General features: G+C 44.3%; 1 pseudogene; it reads left to right on the top strand.

The window, feature by feature from the left end:
- The first annotated feature begins 10,479 nt into the window (after window positions 1-10,479).
- LOC149858038 (5S ribosomal RNA) lies at window positions 10,480-10,599 on the top strand (annotated as a pseudogene).
- The last annotated feature ends 8,423 nt before the right edge of the window (window positions 10,600-19,022 follow it).

Raw genomic sequence — 19,022 nt, 5'->3', positions numbered from 1 at the left:
ACTTGGGGCACCTGTAGATTTCACTCAGAGGTCTGCTAGAGCAAAAGGATGAATAAAGCCCTTTGGGCTAAATCCTGGGGAAGAAATCTCTGTCACTTGAGAGCTGAAGTAACATAATGAAGTGTCTTCTGGGAATTGGTGTGAAAAAAAAAGCAGAAAATGCTGAAAACAAAAATAAAATGGTAAAGTGTAATTTGTGTGTTTTAATATCATTGTCTCTTTATAATTTAAAAGATACCATATAAAATAAATATGACAAAGGGATAAATGCATCCAGTGTAATTAGCATGAAAATTACACCTCATTTGTCTCCTGCATATTATGCAGTCTGGATTATAAATGGCATGTACAAACATTAGAAACTGAAATATCTCCAAATATTAAATTCTTTTAAGACGGTGCCATGGGGGCTTTAATGTCTTCGTTTATTCCTGACTCTAATTTATTCTCCTTGTGTTGTCAACAATAACCCATCTACAGAATGCGCTTTCTATCCGTGATCTGAGGTCTGCCGATTCCTAGTGTACTGTCTACTATGATAGCTAGTACAGGATGACACAGTTTTATACCAAATGGAAATAAGGCCATGTTCCCTTATCATAGTGTTCCCAGATAGCCACGGAGATATAGCTCCCATTCTTTTACTTTATGGAGTGCCCAGTTAGATTCACGTTAATACACTGAAAATCATAATAGCTCAAAGACACTTTTATGAGTTCTGTTGGAGTTATACAATGACTGTAGTGAACTGTAAAAGGGTTTTGTATACCAGATGGTATTCACTTACATGATGTGTGGTTTCTCTCCCCACCCTCCTGGAGAATGATGCCCACTGCCTAGACTACTTGTTTGCTAACCATTACACATATTAATGAACAAATTAGTTGCACATTTTAAGAAACATCCAACTGAGCAGCAGGAAGGATTAGTGACAAGCAGTTGACTGAGTGAAATCTGAACTGCATCACCTAGTTGTCTTATCTTAAAAATACCAGGTGAAAACACTACTGTCATTGAATTCTATATATCTGAATCTCCCTTGCTGACAGAAGGTCTGGTCCTGCACCCACTGTAGTTAATGCAGTTAATACAATTAAATCCACTGATTTAATGGAAGCTGAACCATACCACTTTGCCAGAAGTCCTCTTCAAAGTATCTTCATACTCAGTACAAGGCTGTATTTTGGAAGGGAACAGTTTTTTGAGTTATATTTAGGCTTCCATTGAGAATTTGTCCTATTGGTTAATGCAGGGATATTTTTTAGCCTAAACTGTTTTCCAATGGAAAATAAGGTTGACAATTTCTTGTGGGGCATCTGCTTCCAACAGAATGTTCTGACTTTTCTTACAAGCAAGATCAATGAAGGCAAACTCCTTCCATTCCTAAACACCAACTCGCTACCCATCCTACACCTCCAATACTCTTCAGTCCCAGGGGAATTCCGTGATGCAGCATTAGCAAGGGAAGACTGTTGCATCATGGGAGATGTAGTTTAGTTCTGAGTCCAGACCAAGCAAGATTGAGGCATGAAAACCCTTCAGTGAGACACCTCAGTTACATTTCCAAATTGATTTTTTTTTAATTGAGAGAGATGTGTTCATTTTTCCTTCAATAATTAGATTGATTTGGGGGAGGAAGGATAGAATTTCCAAAAAGCTCTACTTGTGTCCATTGTTTTGTTCCTAAATTGATTGGTTCCCTGGACTGTTGGGCTGTGCACGGGTCTGATTGCTATAATCTGAGATATTTTGGGAGTTAATTTATTATCTTATTTTCCCCAATACCAGCTTCAGTATGAATTAAAAAAAAATTATTTTATCTGAAAACACGTACAATATTACAGAGGCTGTCATAATAAAAAGAGAAAAGTAGTGATGAAGGAAGTAGAAGAGGGAAGAAGGTATTTTTCCTCCCAAAAGGGTGTGCCTCCATGTGCATGTACACTTGCTTAAATTTATTGTGCAGTAATCAGGAATAGGCTGGCATCTACACATCCAGGTGTTGAATCATATTAATGCTGTGTGTGGACTGACTTGGGACTAACTTTAGTCTTTAGTCCCAAGTCAGTCCACACACACACACACACAATGTTACTGTGCAATGAGGCATCTACACACAGTAACTAATTGGGCATAATGCAGGTATCAAATTTACGCTCAAGTTGGCATGAATCACAATATTTACTTGCAGTACAGGCATGCATGTGTAGACGTGTGCCCACACTGTGCAGTAATTTTGGTTACCGTGCAGTAAATGTGCATGTGTAGACGCGCCCAAATAGAAGAAGGTTGATTTTTTTCCCTCATAAAAAAATAAGAGATTCCCATCAAAATTAAAATATGACAATACTAAAACATTTTTTATCAAAACTATTGTGTTGAAAATTGAATATGAAAAAGAATTCAAGCAGTTCTACAAGTAAAAACAGAGTACTGATATTGAAATCCCTTATTACTGTTGACAGATTCTCTGCAATGTCAAAGTTTGATGAAAATGATAGTATTCTAAAATCAGTGACTGAAGCTTAAAGGATTAAGCTACAAGCACTCAAAGCTGCACATTAAAAGGCTGGGAGGTAACCAAGACATTTCTTGGAACTGTTTTTACTAAGGAACATTTTCAGCTGATTAAGCTCTATAAATTGTGGTCTATGAGCTGGATTCGAGTTGCCAGGAAGTCAAGAGAAAAAAGAAATTGGTATATGGGAGCCCTTTTTGTGATTGTTTTAATTAACGAGTATGGTATTTAGCCTTCTCTTTATTGAATCCCAATCTCATTCAGGAAAAATCACATCTAAGCCTTAAAAATGCAGTAAGTGGAGGCTAGTCAGCCAGTTACAAGAACATCTCGCTGTTAAAATGTCTTGCTTGTTGTTATCAAATACCTACGTCTCCATCCAGTTTATTCATTTTCTGGACCATTTCAAGTTATCGCCAAACTCTAACACATTTAGAAATTTGTAGGCAATGTGTGTTTTCCATTTCATATCTTTATATCATAAAAGGTCATCATCATAACTCAAGACTTCTTGTGTTAGGCACAGTACAGACAGTCCTCAATTGAAGATCTTGAGTGTTATTAGTTTTTCTGGAATTCTGGTGAACAACAGTAAGATTAATTCTTGATTGATTGTCTATAAGTGTATTATGATTAAAAGAGAACAGCCTGGCCATAGGCAGCTGTTATGAGCAACTCCATTTGACGTATGCAGAGCTGGTAGCACTAATTTTGCAAGACATTATCTAGATACAGCGTGTTTTCCCCTTGCCTTCACTTTGGTGTATGTTCATAAGTCCTGTTCATTTTGAAGGAAATTGGCTTCCTATGCTGAAAGGAAACTGTGCATCATACTGCTGAAAGCCTATGGTATGGTAACCTATGGCAAAAATAGCCTTGCCTATAGGGTAAAAACAGTAAGTTTGCATGCATGTATTTGCGTTCTCTTTATTTCCTCTGCGAAACTGTGCTGTATTAGTCCATATAGTGCTGTATTTAACTCCTTGGAAGCAGTGTCTGTGATACTCCGAAGGAGTTTACTGTGCCTGTGTCTACATGAGTGGCGGACTGCACAGTTGTTACTGTTGAATCATTTAGTACGTGCCTAAGCAAGTATTAAATGACTGTGCAGTGACTGGCATTGCTGATCAGTGCCATTGCCGCATGTTTTTTTTGTTAATGCTACTGTGCAGTAGCTCATTACTACTGTGCAGTATTGTCACCGCACAGTTAGTACCCGGCAATGCTACTGTGTGGTAGCAATGAACTAGTGCACACAGTAGCTTATTGTTACTGTGCAGTAGCATCTTGTGTAGATACTCCCTGTGTATATTTGCTCCTCACAGTAAGTCATCAGAGCACAAGGAAGGCTACTTTGCTTGGTTGGAAAATGTTTTCTTGAAAATCCCTTGTCAGAAACGTGGGTTACCCATTTACCCTTTTTTGTTGTTGTTAAAATTGTGACTTTTCACTGGAAAACTGAACATACCCACAAAGTTGGATCTTTCTTTGGAAATGCTGCCACAACACCCTACTGGAACAGCAAGACTACTTTCTCCCCATCCAGATCACATCTTGTATGATGCAGAACAGTGGTTCAGCAAGAGGGCAGACCATGATTCCCCATTAGGAGATGCTGTCTAGTCAGGAGACCAGGCTGTAGAAAAAAATGGGGCCCTCAGTATCCAAGATGTTGCAATTTCAGTAAAAAATGTGGGGATTTTTGTTTTCTGTTAAACATTCAGTTTGTGGATTTCACCCCCCAAAATTCAGGTTTTCCATAAGGTTTCTTTTCTTCTGCCTTCCTAACCCCAAAACAATCCCCACCAACTAACCAAACCCCTAAGCAAACTACTTGTTAAGCAGCTCTAATGCCCAGCCCTTGGCTAACTTGCCCCCCCTCCCACACATTCCATTTCTAGTTTTTAAATTCTTAAATTATACCATTTGTAATGCACATAAGGCAATCTTGTCCCCTAGCATAAGCAGGCTAGGCCTGGATTAGGAACAAGCATTGTAGGTCTGTGTTTGGGGCTCTTGTAGCTGCAAATAAAAATTTGCAAATATGAACAAAGCGTGAAGGATGTCTGCCTGAAATAATAGGTCTTAAAAGTTTGAACTGTCACTTTAAGCTTAATATGGAAGACTTAGAGGATACGTCGTTTATGTAGGATCCTGGATAAGACTTTTTTTTTTTAAACCTGAGGTGGACACACATCTATTAGATTTGCACTTGCTTATGCCTGCTGAGTTTATCCTGTGATCCTTTACTATATCTGCTAGGTACATCCTTTTTTTTTTTTTTTACTGGTAATGTCATTGTGCTTCATCTACTTCTGAGGCTTGAGAAGCTGATAATAGGGCAAAAGGTACTTTAGAAATATCTAGATAGATACCAGAGTTAGAGCAGCACTTTGGCTCAAATGAATATCCATTGTTCGATTTATATTCATGGGCTATCTTAAGCATTTCTAGCTCACATTGTACTCATTGTAACAGTGCTGGAAAGGAGTCACTTTCACAAAGCGGGAGAGAGAGAGAGAGAGAGAGAGGGAGAGAGAGAACTCAGTTTAAAGAAATTAGGTTAGATAATTAAATAAATGCCAATGGTCCTTTCCTCTTAACCCTTAAAAATAAGGCTGAATGTAAAAATATTTATATGCATAGAATTTGAAAGCATTTAATGTATAATGAACAGAGACAATATGGTGAAATATCTGAAACAGATATACACATAGACTTTTAAAAAAAAGTTCCCATGCAGAAGAACAAGGCATTCATTCATCCAAAGGGTAAGTCGGCTGAAGCATCCTTTATACATAAAAATAGCTAGTTGTACATTGTGCCCAAGATGACAGATTTAGGAAGAGCTTTTGCAGACTTACTGTAGAAGGCTCCAATTCTAATAAGTCACAGAAGAGTTTGTTTTTAAAAGGAAAAAAAACCCAAACTAAAAGCGGTATAACCAATAATTAGCTTTTTTCAACTTAACACTCCTACCTAAATTGCAGTGAGACAAAGGGTTTTTCACAGTCTGCTCACAGTGGACAGGAGTGATTTTGCAGGTATATTGCAGCAGCTGTGCCTCTTGGCACTGATTGGCAGAGAGACCTGGAGGGGAGGAGGGACGAGGGGGCATTTGCCATCTTGTCCACTGCCCTCCATGCTGCCCTGCCGGCCGGAAGAGGGAAGCTGCCCTAGAGCTTCCCATGCCTGCTCTCACACTCATGAACATAGATGTTTGTGCTCATCACCTTATCTAAATATGTGGGCTCCATCCACCCCAACACCCATGCCCATGCCTCACAGATGTTTTCAATCACCATTTAAGTGGGCACTTCACCCCAAACGAACAGGCCAGCTCAGACCTCCCCCCCTTGGTGGGACCTCAGCTTCCTGGTCTCTGTCCCTCTGCTTTAGCTAGTTCCTTTAGCTTAGACCCACTGCATCAGGCTTGGCTTCTTGGGCTCCAGTCCTTGTCTTGCCCTCTTGCACCCTTGGCTTTTCCCATTTCAGGCTGTGGGCCCATCTCCAAGCTGCGGACTCTCTAAGCCTGTTTCTGCCCCACTTAGTCTCTTAGCTCTGCTCCTCCTGGGATGCAGGCTCCGTAGCTCTGCCTATCTCTGGGCTGTTGGCTCTTTAGCCCTTTTTCTGCCCCTCACAAGCAATGCCGGGCTCCCTGGATTTGCCTTTGCCTGGACCCTGACCCCTGGCAGGGCTCAAGGCAGCTACATGGTCTTCAGGCTCTAATAAGACCTCCAAAAACCACCACCCTTTCTAGTCCCACCCAAACCACCAGTAGTCAACTGTAACAAAGAAAACAAGCACACTGGCTATAACATAAAAGTAACCTGCTATAGATATACCAGATGACAACAATAGCTCACTATCTTGCAGCAAGGCTACTTCTTACCTGGGTTGTATTCCTCCATAAGGCACCAGTATTCTGCTGGCAGTCCTTAGAGCAGCACTAAAGTCAGCCTGGTAGCTCCCTACCACCTTCCTAGCCAGAAACTCTTCATCCAGTGGCTTGCATGACTTGGCTCAGGTCCAGGCTTATATGGCACTCAAGGCCTGCCCACACTCAGTCAAGTGACTTATCAACTAGCCAAACTGGAAGGCTGTTTATTAAGTCCAGGCTTCCGGGCTGCTTTTGCAAAACTCTTCCCTTAATGGGCCCATGCTGCTTTTCTGTAACTGGATACGGATCCCATGTTATAGCAGGCCATACTCCTGATAGCAAATGGAGAATCTTTTATGTCACTTCATGTTGGGCTCATTGAAGTCAACAACAGGACTTCTTTAACTCATGAGAGTAAACGCTCACTAACATAAACCATTGTTGCACAATGCAGCTCTTGTTCTGGCCTTAGGCTATCGTGGGATTATCCCCCATTATCTAGTCCAAGTAACTTCATTTCCCAGTGATATCCCATACTTCAAAGAAATGATGGCCAACCTTTTTCGGCAAGCATGCTACAAGTTAAGCCCTGTCCCCCACCTGAGTGACACTCTAATACTTACGGGGTGTAGGTTGTAGCCGTGTTGGTCACTCTAATACTTACCCCACCAGAGGCATAACTAGGGCACCAGAATGGGGGGGCAGGCTTCAGTCTCTAACCACATGGAGAGAAGAGGGGTGGATGCTGCTGCGAGATGTCACCACCGAGAGCTAGGGTAACCCTTCCCTGACCCTACAACTCACCACAGTTGGCAAATCTGACCCACAATTACCAGGAGCACAATTAAAATTGAAGAGAACAAAGCAGTGACATGAAACCAGATCAGTTTTTGCCCGGTTCCATCACGTAAATGAAAACATGATTGCTATTGTGGAACTTTGTTTCTGTAGTACAATAACAGTTCCAAAAGAAACAACCCAATCACATTTTGCAAACCAGAAAATGTAATCTTGTGTTCCTTACTTTGTCCTAGTCCCTTCCTTTTTAACCTGAACTCTCCCTTTTTTTTAGTACAGTTAGGGTGAATTCCCACTCTTACAGGCTACAATTTTTATCCTCTGCACTTGCTTTGATTACTGTATCTCTCTATTAAAAATGGAAAAAATAGATGGTCATTTACAAGTGTTCTGTTTCAGCCTTGCTTCTGGTCAAATTTTACATAGAAATCTAAATATAGTAAGTCACGTGCTTGATGTGATCCTATAAACACGCTGCAACACTACCACTGAAACCAGTCACAGCGTTCTCTGATAAAAAACGTGTGCAGTGTGTGTTTGTCAAAACATTTGAGGCAGGAAGATACTGATTTTGAGGAAACTTTCATCAGGACAGGTTTCTCAGGAGTTAGTGCATAGTAAACAAAAGGTAAACTCTGCTCATAAGCCCCAAGACTGTCCGCATGGGAGTTTGTGTCAAGTAGCTAGAGTGCTATGAAGTCCCACTCTGGTTTGATGGTGAGTAACTCCTCCATAAAGGCAAATCTTATGAGCAGTTCTAGGAGATTTGCTTTAGGTATGGCCAGTCTAGTGCTTCAATAGTATTATTAGAGTGATAACTCAACGTGTTCTGCTTCATTAATGAATATTTTCCTTCTGCTTTGAAAGGGCTGGTATGCTAACTTAACAATCCTACCTTTCGTACCCATCAGTCAAGGTTATTTGTAAATTTCATCCTACAGGAAGGAAACCGTTTCAGGGAATATGCATATAAACCCGTTTTTAATTGCATCTCCAATTTTTTATGGCTGTGGAGTTTATTGCAGTATATAAACACCAGGTACAGGATGATACTTTGAATCCAATCACTGTGACAGGAGTCAAATACAACAATATATGCATTTAGATTGTAGCCTAGAGTATAGAACAAAATTCTCCATCTACTTTATGAGAACACATTTCAAAGAGACAATTACTCAGATATTTGAAGATCTAATTCACCTGGATGTTTTTGTTTCTAGTAAATTGGATGGGGAAGCTGACAGCTTTGACAATTATTTGTAATAGGGGTAGCTGTGCAATGCATAAGCAGCCCCAATAATTAAGCATGATGCTTCAAAATGTTTCAGCAGCAATAAAGAAAATACAGTTAAAAAGGAACTGGGGAAACATTCCTGAGCTGGATCTTTAATGAAAGCTGAGGCCTCTGAAAAAAACAAAACCTGTCACACATTAGTTCTGGTTGCCAGAAAAGTCTCTTAGATTTTGCAGGATTTTATGGATAGCTCCATTAAAAAAAAGAAAAAGAAAACATTATTGTGCATGTCCAACAGACTATTTCTTGTCTTATTTCTTAATTATTCTTCTGTTGTTAACACTTTCTCTTAATTTTAAGCATTTCTTCTGATGGTTTTATATGGATGCTTTTTGCTCAAAGAAAACGATGTTTTGCAGAATGCAGTACATTCAGAGAGTCAGTATTATGTTGTTTTTCTTTTATTTGATTCAGTTATCTATCAGTCTCTAGGTGAGTTTTAGCCATCTCTGTGCTTATTCTTGTGGGTCTTTGCATAGGAAAAGCTCTCATGGGCTGAAAATGAAAACCAAGGGGAATTGTGCTGATCTTGTAGGCAGGAACTAGCATATTGGTCCTGGTCAAGCCCCTTTCTACCTTTTCTGCTATCAGATATCCCAAAAAACTTCACTGTTAGAAGAGTGGAAGAGATGCCCAGAGAAATTGTGGACTCTCCATGACTGGAGGTGCTCAAGAAGAGGTTGGGGATGATCTCGGTATAGTGATGCCTATGTTTCTACTGTGAGGATTTCCCATGCTCTTGGGATTTGCTAGTTGTCCTGCCCCACTCTTCTTCCCTTTCTGCTATGTGTGCCAGGGTGTTTTAAAGCCTTCCTCAGAGGCCCTAGGTGTTGGCTACAGCCAAAGTGGGGACTTTGACTGGGATGTGCCAATGCTTCTGTATGAACCCAGGGCAGAGTTTTCTGGCTGCAGTGTCTTGCCCCTCTGCTCAGTGTCAGACCGATTGCCTTATTTGAGGTTTTACCCCATGGTCAAATTAGTACAGACTGGGGGTGGGGGGAAGTTGCCTTTCTCTTTTGGGGTGGGGAGGGGCATGGCTTTGGCTGCTGTGGTTCTTCTGCTTTCCTGTGCTAGATTAGCTTGTTAGGTCTATATTGTATCAAGGTTGATGGTTTTATGTAGGATTTAGATTATGGAGAGCTTAGATTATAGTTTGCATGGAATGGTAATGATCCTGCTCCAGGCTGGGGGGTGGACTAGATAACGTCTGGAGGTCCCTTCCAGCCTTACTTCTCTATTTCTCTATATTACTCACATAACGTTTGCAATGTTAAACACCCTGGGCACCTCCAGACAAGCATGCACGTGTGTTTCCCCAGGGACAAATAGCAGCAGCACAATATGTACTGGTGCTACTTGTCCCTGGGGAACGACTGTGCATGTGCAATCTGGCCTGTGGCCGGTTGTCCCACGTCGGGTAGGGGGGCCTGGGCTGGCTCCTGCAGCCTTACCTGGGATTCTGGGGGCCTCCTGGGGTTCCAGCAGCAGTGATTTGGCAGCAGGGAGCCTGGCCGGCAGCCAGAGTGGCTCCAGCCGGGGCTCCGGTTTTGGGTGATGCACACTGCTGCCACATAACGGTGGAGTCTCCTGGTGTCAAACCCGCCCGCCCCCCCAGCCCATGCTGCTAATTTGCAGTGTGGGGAATGCTTGCATGTGTGGTACCGCACACTGCACATGCATGCTCATCTGGATGCACCTCCAGAGTCTCAGGAACTTATAGAGGAAGAAATGTTCTACTCCACTTAGGTTAGCTAGAGACCTATGAGCCTACTAAATCCAGCCCAATATGCCGTTAGCCTTCTTTGCAACAAGGACACACTCCTGGCTCATTTCCAGCTTATTGTCCGCTGTAATCCCCAGGTCCTTTTCTGCAGAGCTGCTGCTTAGCCGGTTTGTCCCCAGCCTGTACCAGTGCATGGGATTGTTCCATTCTAAGTGCAGGACTATGCACTTGTTTTTATTGAACCTCATGAGATTTCTTATGAGGAAATCTATGGCAATCCCTGACTGAAATGTGCCTGATCCCATCTGATATTGGAAGCCAAGCAGTTCTGGGCCTGGCTAGTACCTTAATGGGAGGCCACCTGGGAATCCCAGGTGCCATAGGCAGCCAATGCCTTTGGGGGTTGGAAACCTCCTGAGGTCCCTTCTAACCCTAATTTTCTATGATTGTTTTGGTCCAATCCTTCAAATTTGTCTAGGTCTGTCTGAATCCTAGCCCTACCCTTCAGCATATCTACTACTCCCCTTAGCGTGGCATCATCTGCAAACTTGCTGAGGGTTCACTCCATCCTATCTTCCAGGTTGTTGATGTAGATATTGAACAACACTGGTCCCAGAACCAACCCGTGGGGCACTCCACTTGATGCTGGCTGCCAACTAGATATTAAGCCATTAATTACTACCCTTTTAGCCTGACAATCCAGCCCATTTTCTATCCACTTTATAGTCTATTCATCGAACCCATACTTCTTAGCTCGCTTGTGAGAATGTTGTGGGGGGACCATATCATAAGCCTTGCTAAAAAATCAAAGTCTATCAATTCCACTGTTCTCCCCCCATCCACAGAGCCAGATCTGGAGGAGGCCCAGGTTTGGAAGCCAGTCTATGCACATTGATCTTTATCTGTTCATACAGTGTGCTGTTACAAATAGGTTGCATTGTAAGTATTTACAAAAATTAGAGACACTACAGTACTTCTAGAAACACAAATCAGCAGAAATTCCTAAATCCCAGACCTGCCAAAATATGCAGCAAAAGCAGTCATCAAAAGGTGAACACAAAAATCAGTAACATACCCAAAGTTTTTCACAAAAACTGCTGTCCTTAGGGAACAAGCTGTTGAAATTAAAGCCTGCCAGGTTTGAGAAAGCAGCTCATCGACATTCAAGAAAACTCCACTTCTATCTAGGGGAGAACCTTGTATTTTTAGATTTCCCTGGGTTGAGTTTTCATTTGATTTGACAGAATGAAATTGTATTGGCCTTGTGAAATGTTACCCAGTGTTTCAGAAATCTAGAGAATACGAATTCCCTTAGTAGTAGCATGGGAGCACTTCTAAGACAGCCTCTTTTAAAAGTTGTCTTTTTCTCCTTATTTGATTTTTACCATGTAGCAGTAAAGTGTTTTGCAGCCAAGGCTTGTACTTCAGCTCATTATGGCATATATGGCACACGTTTGTGCATTATACTACCTAGGAAAACAGAGAAGTGGCAAGGAGAATGCCCATGAGATACAACCCACCTTGTTTTAGTCCCTGGTTTCAGTGTTAGCAATAGCATTTATCTTTCCTTTAACAATCCAGGGAAGTTTACTCGAACTGCATCTTTCCTATTTCTGTTTTAAGTATGTAGAACACATCTATGGCACTGAAATCTGAGTTTCAGATGTAAGTTTTATTTATTTTCATTCTTTGTCAAAGAGCTGTTGTACTTTTATATTCTTATTCATTTTTCAGCACTGTCTTATTTGGGACCAAATGAAATTTCACCCTCCTGGGGGAGAGGCAGAGGTAAAGATGTATAACCTTCCAGAATCCTTCACATGTCTTCAGATGTCACTTTGTATAGAGAACACAGCAGTTATCTCAAGGTAAAATGCCTGCTGTCTGTTTTGAGAAGACATGAAGTTGGGTCACAAAACTTTCAAAGCCTGCAATTCCCACAAGCTGATTGTGAGGAATCCAGCAATGGCTTGTCGCCTCACTTATGGCACTGTACTGATCACAGAGCCTCATTATATTCTGAAATATAGATTTCCTTTACTTTATCTATAGGCAACGTGTGGCAGAGAAACAATGATTCTACCTAGGAATCACAAATAGGTCTCTCTTGGTAGGCTAGGGGATAGGTGAAACTTTCATGGTAGGGCCCCAGATGTGGATCTGTGTCTCCACTGTGAGTACTTACTCCCACAAGTAACCCATTGACATCTAATTACAAAAGGGACTAATTGCAAAAGTAAGGACTCATTACCCAGAGTCAGGGTTATACAGTTGGGTTCTCAAATTGGATTGTCAGCTGAGTTGGCAAATGGGAATGAGAGCGGTAAACACCTATCCCCAGAGTCTTCCAGTGCTACTCTGAGATCTATTTAAAAGGCAGAGGACGGAATGGAAAGCAAAGCTGGTCCCTCTTTAGGAAATTTTTTTTTTCCATATAGAGAAAGGACTAGATGATCTGCTCAGGTCCCTTCTGACCCTAGAAACTATGAAACTATGACAGAAGTGGAGATTTTCCCTGGATGAGGTTTGCCAGGTATGCCCAACTCATCCTTGAGTGCAATGACCAGTGTTTGAAGTTGGCAAGAGTTCAGCCCACTATTTGGGCACCAGTTTGTAATGATTCAGACTTCAGATACCTGTGACAGCTGTCCAGAAGGCTTTCTTTCCTCCTTTTACAAATACTGTTGGAGCAAACTGACAAGCCTTGGAAAACCGGGTCCAGATGAGGCAGCAGCAGCAGGCACCTCCCTAGTCTGTCCTGTCCTGCCAGCTTGGTCCAGCTGTGTAACTTCCAAGTCTACGCAGCTAACTTACAGTCAGAGGTACCAGGTAGCATAGCTGTGGTTGTATCTGTGACGGACTGAGGTGATATTGTTTCTTATGGCCCACTGCTGCTGCCCCCCCGTCACTGCTCTTCTACTGTCCTTCTCCTGCTGCCTCTCGTACTCCAGCCTCGTTAACGCTATGGACCTACAGGCTGTTCCCTTCAGCTATCACTTTCTGGTAACAGGGCTGAGAATTAATTCACCCAAAGAGCCATTATGTAGAAAGACTCTGAAGAGTCCATGCCTAGAGTGAAAGTTTTAACTCCTTCATAATCACTGCTGAACCATTCAGTCCAGAGATACATGCCCGAGGTAACACAAGTTACATCAGCCGTGAGTTCCAATCACAGATATTTCCAAAAGGAAGCATTGACTCCATGATGGGGAAATCACATATGTTGAACAGCATGAGAGCACATCAGTGCATGCACACATGCACTGGAACATAGGTGTATTATATTGCTCTCCTTGGAACAGCAGCTTTCAAGTTGGCTTGACCCGAGGATGAGGAGAGGGGAGGGAGCAGTGATTTAAACTGTTTCCACTGGAATCTTGTGACAAAACAGAGGAATGGCCCAGAAGACCCAAGTGAGGAGTCTAAGGTACTCTAAGACAGGAGTTTGTATAGCAACCATGAGTGCAATCCCGAACAGAAAGGGCAGCCTTCTTCCAATCAAGCTAAGGGACAGTTTTATAGGTGAAAGCCTGTTTGTGGGGGGAGGGAAAGAGAAAAAGAGAAAGCAGTAAATTCAGTGACTTTTATCTTTTTCTCCCCGGAAATCATTAGCCACATTAGAGTACATATTTAGCACAATGCACTGCATTTCCTCAAGAGGCGTAAGGCTGAGAAAGCACAGAATCCAGACTACATGTTATGCCTTCAGCGATTGTTCACACCACAGCAATGCCGCCTTCGTTACATCTGTGTATGGCATGTGACTTCCCCAGCACCCAATTCCTCCCCCAAACTGGGCACTAAATATACGCTGGTCCCCTCCTTTAAGAGGAACAAACCAAAGAAACACTGTCAGAAACAATACAACGTGCTTAGTTTAATTGGATTTGCTGTTCTGAATTGGGAGGATGAAAGTAGCATTAAACAGAACATGCCCAAATGTTAAGGCAGCATGAGGGATGCCATCTGTCACAATATTTCTCTAGTTATTTTTAATTTCCAGCACAGTTAAAATGATGTTTGCTTAGAGCCAGCATTGTTGTTGAGCATCTATTATAACTGAAGCTATTACACATCTCTCCCCCCAAGGGATCCTCTAGCAAGGGCAAATGACCAAGTTATGAGCAACGGTACCCAAGATACACTGTAGACGTAGGAAGTAGATCCGCAGGAACTGCCACAGCAGATCAAGCGAGGCGCTTGGCTAGTCAGTGCCAACATCCTGTCTCTGAAATTTGCCGGTACCAGATGTGTCAGCAGAACCCTTTGGAAAAATATTCAGGGACCAGACTCTTCATAGAAGACAATTCTTTCTAGCAAGTTTGTGGTCGTGTATGACCTACAGCATGAACATCTATTCTTTATTATGTCTAATTGTGGATGTTGCCAGAAGTACCCAGTTTTGTCTCAGTCCTCCCGAACCCTTGGCTCCAGCTCCTGAACGGTGTAAGAACTGCCTGACTACAGGAGGGGTTAATGGTGGGTGACTGGAACAGACGGAGAAAGTACGGTGCATGACAGCTACTCGTGTGGAGGAAGCCATTGCTAAGCAACTAAAGAAATCTGCAGTCTGCTGGAGTCAGTCAGCAGAGCTCCATTGACCTGAGGGATTTACCTCAGCCAAGGAGCTGTCCTAGTATATTTTACACTGTGTAATCTGAATTCATAGCCTTTTCAGATCACTTATGAAAAAAAACCCCCAAACTAAAAAAAACCAACCCAACACGGTCTCCCTCCAGGACTCCAGGACCTCCCACTCTGTCCAATCAGGAGCATGGACAAAGGTGGTCAAGGTCCCTAAGGCCCGCTGCACCAAGGCCCCTGCCCCACCAGAGCTTAGCAACAGGTATGCACCTCTTGCTTCTCCAGCAGAGCCTGTGGAGTTGCCAGCTCCTGCAGGCAACACAGGCTCAACTGCAGCTACCACCCCACCCTGCCCAAGACAAAATGTAAGATGTTTGTTGTGGGAGACTCCATCCTGAGGGGGACTGAGGGGGTAATCTGCTGCCCCAACCCCTTAGCCCGGAAAGCCTGCTGCTTCCCGGGGGCCCACATCTGGGACACTGTGGAGAGGATCCCTAAACTCCTCCAGCCCACAGACTGCTATCCCATGCTCCTTATTCAAGTGGGCACCAATGACACAGCTTGGAGCGCTCCCAGCTGGGTCATGAGGCGCTACAGGGATTTGGGAGCGGGGCTAAAGGGTCTGGGGGCACAGGTGGTGTTCTCTTCGATCCTCCCAGTCTTGGGGTATGGGCTGAGGAGGGAGAGGAGGATCCACGTAGTGAACCAAAGACTGCGGCACTGGTGTCATTAGGAAGGCTTTGGCTTCCATGACCACAGCCCGGTCTTTGGCAAGAGAGGCAGTGAGCTGCTGGGAAGAGATGGCCTCCACCTCTCTCCCCTGTGGAGGGGACTCTTCTCAGCCAGACTGGCTGACTGCTCCACCGGGCTTTAAACTAAGCCCGTTGGGGGATGGGGGAACTACTGCCACTGCTGGCCCACTGAGCAACCCTTGCAAAACCAGCAGGCCAAGGCACTTAAGGGAGCCCACCCCTGCCCCAGCCCTGGTACAATCTGTGGGCAAGGCAAGAGCCCCCAAGGGGACACTTGCCTGCCTGTACACAAATGCCAGGAGCTTGGGAAATAAGCAGGAGGAACTCATTCTCCTGCTCAATGCAAATAATTTTGATGTCATAGGGATCATGGAGACCTGGTGGGACTCCACCCATGACTGGACCTCGGGTATAGATGGCTATACCCTATACAGGAGGGATCGTGTAGATAAAAGGGGTCGGGGTGTAGCTCTCTATGTTAAGGAAAGCTACATGTCCCTGCAAGCTGATGTTGGTGACCAGGGTGGATGACTGGAGACCCTCTGGGTTAAAATCCGTGGGGAACACAGCACAGGGGACACAATGGTGGCAGTTTACTAAAGACCTCCCACCCGAAGTCAAGAGCTTGACCAGGAGTTCGCCCAGGAACTGGCTGAGGCTGCATGGTCCAGGACCATGGTTGTCATGGGTGACTTCAGTTACCTGGACATCTTGTGGGAGGATCACTCAGCAAAATCTGAGCGGTCACAAAGCTTCCTCTCATGCTTGGATGACCTCTACCTGACTCAAGATGTCTATGGGCCAATGAGAGGTAAAGTGCTGCTCAACCTGGTACTGGCTACTGGGGATGACCTAATCGGCGACCTAGTGATCGATGGGAAGCTGGATGACAGTGACCACGAGCTGATCACCTTCACCATCCACCATAAAGCTGGCAAGTCAGTCAGCAACACGGACGTCCTTGACTTCAGGAAAGCCAACTGTGACAAGCTCAGGAGGCTTGTCAGTCAGGCCCTAAGGGACAGGGGAGTTCAAGAAGAGTGGTTGCTCCTCAAGGGAGCGATCCTCAATGCACAAGCTAATTCTATTCCATCTTGGAGGAAAGGCAGCAAGAGGGCACAGCAACCCTCCGGCTCTCCAGGGATCTAGCAGACCTCCTGAGGCTAAAAAGAAAGGCCTACAAAAGATGGAGGATGGGATTCACCTCCAAGGAGGATTATTCTGCCCTGGTCTGGTCCTGCAGGGAGCAAACCAGGAAAGCCAAGGCTGCAACTGAACTCCAGCTAGCTTCGAGCATCAAGGACAATAAAAAGTCCTTTTTCAGATATGTGGGGAGCCAGAGGAAAAGCAAGGGCAACATTGGACCCCTGTTGAACTAGATGGAGCAACTGACAACTGACACCCAGGAAAAAGCCAACCTATTAAATGGGTACTTTGCGTCGGTCTTTCATCAGTCCCATGGGATGCCCATGCCCACTATGGGACAAGGTGGTCCGGGTGAGGGAGATCCCCTGCCCTCTGTTAATGCTGACCTCATGAAGGAACACCTTGAGAAGCTGGATACCTTCAAGTCCGCCAACCCTGACAATCTACACCCCAGGGTACTCAAGGAGCTGGCGATCATCATAGCCTAGCCCCTGGCACGGGTCTTTGAAAACTCCTGGTGCTCTGGTGTAGTGCCCAAAGACTGGAAGAAGGCCAATGTGGTGCCTATCTTCAAGAAAGGGAGGAAAGTGGATCCGGCTAACTATAGGCCCATCAGCCTGACTTCCATCCCAGGGGAAGATCATAGAAAAGTTTATTAAAGAGGCCGTCCTTAATGGACTGGCTGACGCCAACATCCTAACGGATAGCCAGCATGGGTTTGTTGCAGGTAGGTCTTGCTTGACCAATCTCATTTTCTTCTATGACCAGGTGACCTATCACCTGGACAAAGGAGAAGAGATTGATGTCATATATCTTGACTTCAAAAAAGCCTTCGATCTGGTATCCCATGATCTCCTCTTGACGAACTGGACAATTGTGGCCTTGGGTCCACCATGATCTGCTGGCTGGGAAATTGGCTCCGTGGTCGGACCCAGAGGGTAGCAATTGATGGAAGTCACTCATCATGGTGTCCTGTGACCAGTGGGGTCCCCCAAGAGTCTGTCCTTGGACCCATATTGTTCAACATCTTCATTAGTGACATGGACACTGGAGTCAGAAGCAGACTGGCCAAGTTCACCGATGACACCAAACTTTGGGGGAAAGCATCCACGCCACAATACAGGTGGGTGATCCAGGCTGACCTGGACAAGCTCAACAAATGGGCAGATGAGAACCTGATGGTGTTTAACACCAAAAAATGCAAGGTTCTCCACCTTGGGAGGAAAAACCTGCAGCATCCTTATAGGCTCGGCAGTGCTACGCCGGCTAGCACTATGGAAGAAAGAGACTTGGGGGTCATCATTGACCACAAGATGAACATGAGCCTGCAATGCGATGCTGCGGCTAGTAAAGCGACCAAAATGCTGGCTTGCATCCATAGATGTTTCTCAAGCAAATCCCGGGATGTCATTCTCCCCTTGTACTCGACCTTGGTGAGGCCACAGCTGGAGTATTGCATCCAGTTTTGGGCTCCACAATTCAAAAAGGATGTGGAGAAGCTTGAGAGAGTCCAGAGAAGAGCCACGCACATGATCAGAGGTCAGGAAAACAGACCTTACAATGACAGCCTGAGAGCCATGGGGCTCTTTATAGCCTGGAAAAGCACAGGATCAGGGGTGATCACTAGTATCTGGGGGAACGTTTGTTCACCAGAGCGCCCCAAGGGATGACGAGGTCGAACGGTCACAAACTCCTGCAAGACTGTTTCAGGCTGGATATAAGGAAGAATTTCTTTCCTGTCCGAGCCCCCAAGGTCTGGAACAGCCTGCCACCGGAGGTGGTTCAAGCACCTAGTCTGAACACCTTCAAGAGCAAATTGGATGCTTATCTTGCTGGGATCCTATGACCCCAGCTGACTTCCTGCCCTTTGGGCGGGGGGCTGGACTCAATGATCTTCTGAGGTCCCTTCCAGCCCTAATGTCTATGAAATCTATGAAACAAAAAGGCCCCCTGGACAAAACCAAACCCACAGGCTTCCTATGAGACATTTAGGAGGACTCCTTATATATACATACACAATTTTGGTTACCAGAGCTTGACTCTGAACACTTAGATCTTTGGAAGTTAATGGGTTTTCCACCACGGCTTTGCTCCAGTAGAGTCCCTTTTTCACTAGCACTAACAAAGAAATTTTTGACAGGTACAAGTGTTATGGGTCGGTATCTAGGTTTTGTAAGCTGTAATCTGTTTAAGAGCAGCCCTTCTAGAAAGCAGAGGGGTTAAACCTGGTAAAGTACTTGTGCGACATATGCAACCGGTTGCTTGTTGACTGAGCAGCCAATACTTCCTTGATATGAAGTATGTTGGCTAGTCCATACTGTGGAACC

Source organism: Crocodylus siamensis, chromosome 8, assembly GCF_052110815.1.
Source record: "Crocodylus siamensis isolate JL-2025a chromosome 8, ASM5211081v1, whole genome shotgun sequence".
Classification (NCBI taxonomy): domain Eukaryota; kingdom Metazoa; phylum Chordata; order Crocodylia; family Crocodylidae; genus Crocodylus; species Crocodylus siamensis.
Note: the sequence above shows the minus strand (reverse complement) of the source record. Positions and strands in the feature narration are given on the sequence as shown.